General features: G+C 48.1%; 1 long non-coding RNA gene across 1 annotated transcript; it reads left to right on the top strand.

Moving 5' to 3' along the window:
* The first annotated feature begins 1,706 nt into the window (after positions 1–1,706).
* On the top strand, positions 1,707–5,889 carry LOC144946743 (uncharacterized). Its single transcript, XR_013639945.1, has 3 exons — positions 1,707–1,823; positions 5,191–5,340; positions 5,872–5,889. It is a non-coding gene; the product is annotated as an uncharacterized LOC144946743 (long non-coding RNA).
* The last annotated feature ends 4,234 nt before the right edge of the window (positions 5,890–10,123 follow it).

Genomic DNA, 10,123 nt, shown 5'->3' on the forward strand with positions numbered 1-10,123 from the left:
GATCGTTCATTTGAAGCTTTCGTGACTGCAGGAATCCATACTCTTTGAATCTTTCGGTAAAGTCACGTAGGTAGAAAAATAAAATAAAAATTTAAATAAAAAATAATATTTCACGACGTTTCGTGTTCTTCCTGGTTCAGTAGTTCCACTGCTGGATAATATTTTTTTACGCCTGAGGACGACCGCTTGTGTTGCGATCGAAACGTCGTGATGTATTATTATTTTTTTTTCTACCTACGTGACTTTACCCAAAGAACCGAAGAGTATGGTAGAGAGTTATTGCACTGCTCTTATTGAGCAAGGTCGTAAGAATTGCGTGACCCATGGCAGTACGAATGAAGGTGGTGATGGTGGTGGTAGGTGAGTGATTGGGGAAACGTGTCTCTGTGTTAACGAAAGTGGTGGTGCTGTGTACTCAAATGAGTACCTGGTGCGGTGCGTAAACATCGCCACGAGGAAGACAAAGGCGGCCGGGCGAGGTTGCTGATCACCCAAACCCGCTCGCGTGCCGTGACGGCTTTCATGGGTGCTGCTACTCACTAACAGCACTTGCCCCTAAAGTCCGTTAAGGCTATACGAGGGGTGGGGGAGGTCTTTGTCTTTGGTGGTGAGTGGGTGGGAGGGTGGGTGAGTGGGTGAGTGAGTGAGTGGGTGAGTGGGTGGGTGAGTGAGTGGGTGAGTGGGTGAGTGAGTGAGTGGATGGGTGAGTGGGTGAGTGAGTGGGTTAGTGAGTGAGTGGGTCAGTGAGTGAGTGAGTGGGTGAGTGAGTGTGTGAGTGAGTGAGTGAGTGGGTGAGTGAGTGAGTAGGTGAGTGGGTGAGTGAGTGGGTGACTGGGTGAGTGAGTGGGTGAGTGAGTGGGAGAGTGGATGGGTGGGTGAGTGAGTGAGTGGGTGAGTGAATCAGTGAGTGGGTGAGTGAGTGGGTGAGTGAGTGAGTGGGTGGGTGGGTTAGTGAGTGGGTGGGTGAGTGGGAGAGTGGGTGAGTGAGTGAGTGGGTGAGTGAGTGGGTGAGTGAGTGGGTGAGTGAGTGGGAGGGTGAGTGAGTGGGTGAGTGGGTGAGTGGGTGAGTGGGTGAGTGAGTGGGTGAGTGAGTGAGTGGGTGAGTGGGTGATTGGGTGAGTGAGTGAGTGGGTGAGTGAATAGGTGAGTGAATGAGTGGGTGAGTGATTGAGTGGTTGGCTGAGTGAGTGGGTGAGTGAGTACGCATTTGCTGATTCGTAGGATGTGGCTGGGGGAATCAGAGTGAAACATTGGGGTGATGGGCGGTGGATGATCGGGGGGGGGGTAGGGGTGGCTGCGTGAATTGATGTTGCGATGTTGTTGGACGGTTGGGTAGCGCCCCGCGCTCCGGAACCCGTCCACCTGAGTTCGAGTCTCGCTCGCGGCCAACAACCCCAGTGACGAGCTGTCTGATCCGGCGCGATGCCCCCACCCCCCTCCCCCCCATAGCGGACGACTCACTTTCGACTGGGCCATCTCTGTCTTTGTGTCGACGCATTTTCGTGATGCCTAGGACGTGGTTGAGGGGTAGGGGGGGTGGTGCCGGAGTGAGAGATTCCGGTGATGATGATTGGGGGGATGGGTGGTGTGTGTGTGTTCGGGGGGGGAGAGGTGATGTTGTGATGTGGTTGGAGGGTGTAAGAGGAGGGGAAGGGGGGAGTTCGGGGCAGGGTGTGCGGTGTGTGGGGGAGGCTCGAGAGAGAAGGAGGGTGGGGAGGTTGGTGACGAGTGCGATGGTTTGATGGTCGAGGTGGATGTGGGTTGTTGTGGGGCACGGGAGGTCACCTATGAACGACGCGACAGGGCGGGCGACTGAGCTATGCGTGCGTGAGCTGCTACATCAACCACCACCATCACCACTAATCCCGCATGCTCGCGAGCCGTGTTGTGCGTGCATCGGGACACGTGACGGACATGGGTGATGCAGGGCTCATCACGCAGCGGCGAGCGAGCGGGCGAGTGAGTGAGCGAGTGTGTCACTTTGTACGTGTGAGAGTACGAGTGTGTGTGTGTGAGAGAGGAGCGAGTTTGAATGTATGTGCGTGCGTATGACTGTGTGTGTGTGTGTGCGTTTCTTTGTCTGCGTTCCGTACCGGTCTTCACAGGTGCTCGCTAACAGCACTTGCCCCAACAGTCTGTTAAGGCTATACGGGGATCTTTGTCTGTGTCTTTGTACGATGTTGAACTTCTTTCGCACCGTGCGTGACCAACCGTGCTAATCGGAGGTGCGTGTGTTTACGCGTGTGTGTGTGTGTGACTGTTGTTTGCGACTGTGAGTATGAGTGTGTCCGACTGACGTTGTGTGTATGCACGTAATTGCGTGACGATGTGTGTGTGTAAGCGTGGGGAGCGGTGGTGCAGCGGTTAGCGCGCTGCGCTGCGAACCCGGCGACCCGAGTTCTATTCCCGCTCACGGGCAACACCGGTGACCATTATCTGAGTCGGTTCTGGGCCTTTCCTAGGTCGACTCGGCCTCAAATGAGTACCTGGCGTGTGTAAATATTACCACTGGGGAGACAAAGGCGGCCGGGCGTGGTGCTGGTCAACCACCCCCTCGTGTGCCGTGCCGGCCTTCATAGGTGCTCGCTACCTGCTCGCGAACAGCACTTGCCCCAACCGTCTCTTAAGGCTATCGGGGGGGATCTTTGTCTTTGTATATGCGTGTCTGCGTATCTGCGTATGTGTGAATGTCTGTAAGTGTTCTTAGGTTTTTTCGGTAAAGTCACGTAGGTAAAACATCAAAATTAATGAAAATAACATAAAATAAAACAAAAATCACGACGTTTCGGAGGCAACACAAGTCTCCGTCATCAGGTGGGACCGTCACAGCCGAATTAGCTGCTAATTGATGACGGAGACTTGTGTTGCCTCCGAAACGTCGTGATTTTTGTTTTGTTTTATTTTATTTTCATTAATTTTGATGTTTTACCTACGTGACTTTACCGAAAAAACCTAAGAATATGAATCCTTGCAGTCACGAAAGCTTCAAATCTAGAAGTCTGTAAGTGTGTTGAACTTGTTTCGCACCGGTCGTAGCCAACCGTGGCATTCGGAGGTGCGGGGAAGGGACAACAAACTTAACAAACAGTAGATCTATTGATGAGATAGTTGTGCAGAGAGTGGAGAAGTTTCCCGACCTGGGCAGTGTGCTTGTGACCAGCTCCGGTTTGGCAGCGGAGGTCTCACTCCGAATCAGTCAAGCGGCATTATCTTTTCATCGGCCGCGTAACGCCGCGTGGAAGCTGCCCGGCCTGTCGCTCCGAGCGAAAGCTTCGGGTCTTCTCGGCCACAGTTATGCCCTCCCTTCACCGTGGTTGCGAAACCGTGGACCCCCCACCCCCCCCCCTTCGAAAGGACACCTGCGATATTGTCAGGCTGGGACTGCCCACGATCCATTCTAGGTAAAAGCAAGGCTGGATTGCGTGAGGAGTTCACAAATCCTCGAAAGATCTGCACGCAGTCCCATCGGTGAGTTCCTCCGGCAGGCGAGGCTACGTTGGCTGGGTCGTGTAGCCCGCATGCCCAGCCACCGCATGCCCAAGCAGCTTCTGTTTGGCCGCATAGAGGGGGTCTAAACGGCCGCGGCACGGGCTGGAGAAGAGATGGAGCTGATGCGGTAGGGGAGGATGTGGAGCTGAGTGGACTTGCCGATGAGTGGTACCAAGCGGTGCAATTTTTGCGTGCTGTGAAGAAGGGCCATTGCTTGAAACGTCACTTTCAAATTATTGTATAGCATTAAGGCAGTTTTGTTTCACCACCGATTCCACACGTTCATAAGATGCGATGTCAATTACAACGTATCGGCTTGAAAAGAAAATATATTTGTAAAAATCTGTATATAATAGCAGACATTTAAGACTACGGCCCTTCTTTATGGCACATACAAAATGATGGCCAAACAAAACGAAGGCATTGCAATCTAATTTGGGGCGCTCTGTTTCAAACGTCAAACCGTGTTCAGATCAACAACAATAATGCGATTATTTTTACTAATAAAATCTAGGAACGTGGGATGTTTGGCCCAGATTCCCTTGAACAACAGAACAACGCGAGTAGCCGAGCCGAGCTCCGTGTGATGGGAGAGAAACTTTCAGAGCAGCCGGAGAAAAAACCCCACCGCTCACACGTTTAGATACCTCTCAAAATCACGCCGTACAGATGGATTCGCGAATCCGCTTGCTGCAACTGACATCTCCAATCCGCAACCAGCATGTCGAGTACACGTGCGTTGCACTTCGCACCCCCGAACCTTCGATTAGTTTCAAGTTTCAAGTTTCATTGATTAGGTATAGCCCTGTGAGCCATGTGGCTCTTGAGTCGGGTGCAACCGCAACAAACAAAATATGAACAGAGAACATCTTAAAGCGATGACGCGTAACAGAAACATCCTGGGATAAACCAGCAAATATCCCCCCCAAAAAAAGTATTAAAACGCTGTGTGAAAAAATCACAATGTGGTGCAAGCCAACAACAACAACAACAACCATAAGACAATTTAGATGAACCATATGTTTTCAAATCACTAAAATAAAGCTATAAAAACAATGTAACAAGAGTAATTATAGGAACTGTGATTTAAATTGAACAATGAACGATATACATAACACGTATGACCAATTCTAGATTTGAAGCTTTCGTGACTGCAAGGATTCATATTCTTAGGTTTTATCGGTAAAGTCACGTAGGTAAAAAAATAAATAAATGAAAAACGACTAAATGAAGTCACGACGTTTCGGAGGCAACACAAGCCTCCGTCTTCAGGTGGAACCGTTACAGCCCAAATCACTGTAGTATGACCAAACTTGCAGCCATAGCTGGCAGCATGAAGGGTCGACTACGTACGGCGAAAGAAGTTCAACATACATACTACATAAAAACATGTACGTGAGCCCCCAACCCTTACCTCCACAAAGCTGGAGACATAAACGCGTTTTTACTTAGCCGAGATGGGGCGGGGGGGGGACTGTCTATTCTTAATGTGTAATGTGCACTAATTTGAGAAGTGATTCTTTCGCGTTTGATTGCATATTGATGTGTCTTCGCAATCGTATTGTGGCGTTAATTGATGGGCAACGATGTGAATGATGATGCAGGTTTGCGGGATTGATAACTGTTAAGTTGACAATGACGCCTAATTGGTAATTAAAACATCATTAGTTTGTCGCGTGTTCTTTGTCAATCCACTGCTAGATGAAGACCTCCCGAACGGCGTGTTTAATCGTTGGTGCTGTTCGACCATACTTCACCACGCTGGTGGAGGCGAGGAATAGTAAGGACCTGTTCGGATATCACTCGCCCACTGATGTTGCCTGCGGCTGGGAATCGAACTCAGGTGGCCGGGTTCGTAGCGCAGGGCGCTAAACCACTACACGAGCATTCACCGCATGATCATAGAGGCACGCGCGCGTACTTGCATTAATGTATGGGAGGGAGGGGGACACACAATACATTCCGTACGTTTTGTTATTTTCACATGAATTAAAACATGATTTGTATAACCTATGAGTTCGTAATTAAGGTTCAAGTTTCGTGCATAATTCATATTCATGTCATTTGTGATACCACAAAACCTCCAAAGTGGGAAAACGTTGGGGGAAATGCGACCTAAATATTAGCCGCTTGTAGTCAGGGTACATTGCCTGGCTCTGAGATGGGTCGGAGACATGGTGACATGGCACAGCCGGGAGAACAGAACACGAAAAAGCCGAAAGGTTGCGCAAAGAAGCATGGGGAGATGCACGCTGGGAATTCGACAGAGACGGCAAGAGGGACACCGTCGGTTAGAGAGAGTGAACGTCTAATTAGAGATCGTCTTGTAGCGCGCTAATAAAGAAGTGCACGCTGCCTGAGAAATAAGCGAATGTTTGATAGGTGACGTTTCAAGGCAACGGGTTTTCTTCACAACACGTCGGCCAGGGAGGCGTGTCTCTTCCTCTCTAGAGGTGATTCTCACCACTGCGCCACCACTTCACGTCAATAACCACCACCACCGCCACTACCACGACCTAGTTCACCATACCACCACTAGCCCTCCACCTCCACTACCCCAACCTCTATTACCACTTAATTCTAGATTTGAAGCTTTCGTGACTGCAATGATTCATATTCTTAGGTTTTTTCGGTAAAGTCACGTAGGTAAAAACATCACCGCTACCCACACCACCACCACACTTCCATGTTCAACCACTACCACCACATTCACCACTACCCAATCTACCACTACCACCACAACTCCTTCCAACACTACTACAACCACCACCACCAGCCCCGCACCTCGCCTGCACACGCACGCTTTGTGATCTATGTGTCTGTTTAAGCTCTCGTTATGCCACCTTCACCACTACCCATCTACCACTACCACCACCACAACCCCTTCTAACACTACTACAACCACCACTACTCCCTCCACCACCACCACCCCAGCACCTCGCCTGCACACGCACGCTCTGTGATCTATGTGTCTGTTTAAGCTCTCGTTATGCCACCTTCACCACTACCCATCTACCACTACCACCACCACAACCCCTTCTAACACTACTACAACCACCACCAGCCCCGCACCTCGCCTGCACACGCACGCTCTGTGATCTATGTTGTCTGTTTAAGCTCTCGTTATGCCTTCCTTTCAGAGCCGGTGACAAGGACGCAGGGCGCGGGGCACAGAGCATACTCGTCTTCCTGAACACCGCGGCTGTGAGCAGTCACAGCCGCGACGTCACAGACGTTCCCAATGCCAACAAACAACAATAACAACAATACATTTATATTTTGATTTAAAGCTTTCGTGACTGCAGGGATTCATATTCTTGGTTCTTTCGGTAAAGTCACGTAGAATGGAAATAAAATAATAATACAAATCATATCTTTTTTAAATTATTTAAATTATTTGTATTATTTTATTGTTTCCCTTCTACGTGACTTTGCCTAAAGAACCAAGAATATGAATCCCTGCAGTCACGAAAGTTTTAAGTAAAAAAATAACGACACTGCTCACGATAGTGTCCTCCTTAATGTACGCACAGCAGCCTCGCCGAGTCTGATTTTTTACTTCTTTTTTTTTTACCAAAGACGCTTCTGCTTCTGCTGCTGCTGCTACGTGGCTCGACATTTCCACTTGACACAGGGGACCACGTGGATTAGAGAACGCATGCGGCTTCAAAGTTACCCCCGGCTCTGTTTGGCAAGAGTGGCGTTTTTCCACATTGCGCTTTTGCACGGGACCCACGTGGGATTGAGGGGCGACGTTCCACCCACGAGACGGGAGTGGCAGCCAAAGGGGGTGATGGGAAGTTTCCGAAAAGATAACCACCGCGAAGAGAGAGAGACTTTTTTTACTTTTAAACAACTTTTTTTTTGCCGCCAGCAGCAAAAGCACTGGAGGCGATTTCGATATGAAAATACACAATCACCAGCAAACAAATGAAAATAAACGCTACAAATCCGCGCTGTGGCGCTAAAAGCACCATGCACAACACGAAAAAAAAGTCACGTGTTCTTCTTCTTGGTTCTTTCGGTAAAGTCACGTAGAAGGTAAATAATAAAATAATAAAAAATTATAAATATATATACAAATATTTTTTTAGTCACGTAGAAGGTAAATAATAAAATAAAAAAGTACTTTTTTTGTAAAAAAAACATTTTTATTTTATTATTTCCCTTGTAAGTGACTTTACCGAACGAACCAAGAAGATGAATTCCTGCAGTCACGAAAGCTTTAAATCGAAAAGCCACGTGGTGGTGGTGGTGGAGTCATCGCGCACGCCACGGTGACGAGCGAGCGCTTCAGAAGGTGAACACCACGAGGGTGCCGTCCACGCTGGTACAGAGAGGGGCTTTTCCGGCTCCCCAGCGTTCGAAGAAGACGTGCACATCACCGACATGTGTGAGATAGAGAGATGGAGCGATGGACTCAGCTCACGCGAAGCTGCTGGGTGGATTCAAGTTGTTGACGCCAATGGATGACGAAACGATGTGACGGTACCTGGACTCCTGGAGGCCTTCATCCAGCGATGGATTGATCATGGCCACGTTCTCTCCGTTCTGGATGAAGTTCACCCCCAATCTGTCGCCATCCTTCATCAAAACAGCGTTATGGGATGCTATGAAGAACGGATGACGCTCTATTATATAAACGTATTATCATTATTATTTTTGTTCCACCATTGGAACCTCATTTGCCAGTAAAAAATATGATAATTGGTTTTTTACCCTTCTATCTGGCAACAAAACTGACACCTTTTTTTACAAGGAGTCATGTTTGCATAGACCACAATACCTGCAGTCATAATGCAAAAAAAAAGCATAACTCTGATAATGTATGCACTATCAGAGTTACATGTAGAATCGCCGTCAACGCGTTTAGAGTGTTTGGCTGCTGTACGTTTCCACGTGATAATAAGCCCACTTCGTTGAGCTATTTTTTTTCCAAATTAAGATTGACTATTTGTGGGAGCCAGATCGCTTCTGAACAAGAGCTACATAGAGCTAAGTGGGCCTTACATGGTAAATAAATAAAAAAAATAGTTCAGTTTGCAGTTTAGTTTTCTTGTTTGCGTGTGCCTTGTGCTCCACGTGCAACTCGGCGCGTTTTTAATCTTTAGTTCGATTAATTGTCAGTGTCTATGTTTCTCATCCAACCATCATTGCAGGTAATGCGCAAAGATTAAAAACTTTCCTCGTCTCTGTGCAGACTGGCATGTACGTCACTTTTTTCCACCATCACGTTCAGTATTCCATCAGCATCATCATCAGCACCACCCATCATCATCAGCACCACCCATCATCATCAGCACCACCCATCATCATCAGCACCACCCATCATCATCAGCACCACCCATCATCATCAGCACCACCCATTGGTCAATCCACTGTGGGATGCAAGCCACCTCCACGATCCTGCGACGTAGGGATCCACCTCGCACCTGCATACAAACTCATTTCATCGCTCCGTTTCCTCGATTAAACGTACACTGCTTGATTTGCTCCGATTAAAAATGCCGTTCAGCTTTAGAGAATGATTCAAAACAAGACTATTGCTTGCTCATGCCCCTACGGGCGGAAGGGCCTCGCGACCTGAGCGAACCCCACGGTGTACCTGAAGAGGTGGGAGTGATCTTCTTGGTTCTTTCGGTAAAGTCACGTAGAAGGAAAGTAATAAAATAAATACTACATAATAAAATAAATAATAAAAAGAACACATAATAAAATAAGTTGTATTTTTCTTATTTTATTACTTCCCTTCTACGTGACTTTACCGAAAGAACCAAGAAGATGAATCCCTGCAGTCACGAAAGCTTTAAATCGAAAGGTAGGAGTTACCTTGACCCACCACGCGCGATCTGCCGGTCGACTTAACTGCGGCGAAACTCATTCACAATGGACGCTTTTTATGGGTTAGGTGGCGTGCGTGTAAATGTTGTGTCGTTAAACCCGCCACCACCCGACACGGCCAATGAGTACGGGTTGCCACGTAAACAAAAAGGTGCCAATTCGTTACTAGGTCAGCACGCTGTGTGCTGAACCAGTGACGAGTTTTACGACGCGTTTGTAATTACGCGATCTAACCTCTTATAGATAATATTGGTCGCGAACGCCTAGAAGTTAAAGAAACTCATTTACACCGTCCCTGGGTGTGGACAGAGGCGGCGGTATGGGGGGGGGAGATTTAAGAAGAGTGAGACTTTATATCAATTCGCAACGCCGGGAGATGGAATCGAACCGACGAGCTTCTGGATCCCAAGTATCGTTGCGTCGAACTCGATAAATACTGCGCCCTGCATGGTGAACCTTCTTTCGCACCGTACGTAGCGAAACCGTGATAATCGGAGGTGCGGGGGAAGGACAACAAACTAAACACAAAAAGCAGTTCCTAAATGAAATTAGTTTTAAATCTAGATGATGATTTAAAAGTGCATAGCTCCTAATGGCTTCCTAATATCGGAAGGAAAAGCGTTCTAGACGGCCGCAAAAAAACGCATATGCGCCCGATGCAGTGACCGTCTTTAAATATAGTAGCAACCCAATTCATATCTCCCCATTTTAGGTCGTTTCGCAAACACGTCGTCACTTTAATAATATCACCACCACTCGATTTGCTTAACCCGACACTTACGTCGCTGACGGA

Source organism: Lampetra fluviatilis, chromosome 42 (assembly GCF_964198595.1).
Source record: "Lampetra fluviatilis chromosome 42, kcLamFluv1.1, whole genome shotgun sequence".
NCBI lineage: Eukaryota > Metazoa > Chordata > Hyperoartia > Petromyzontiformes > Petromyzontidae > Lampetra > Lampetra fluviatilis.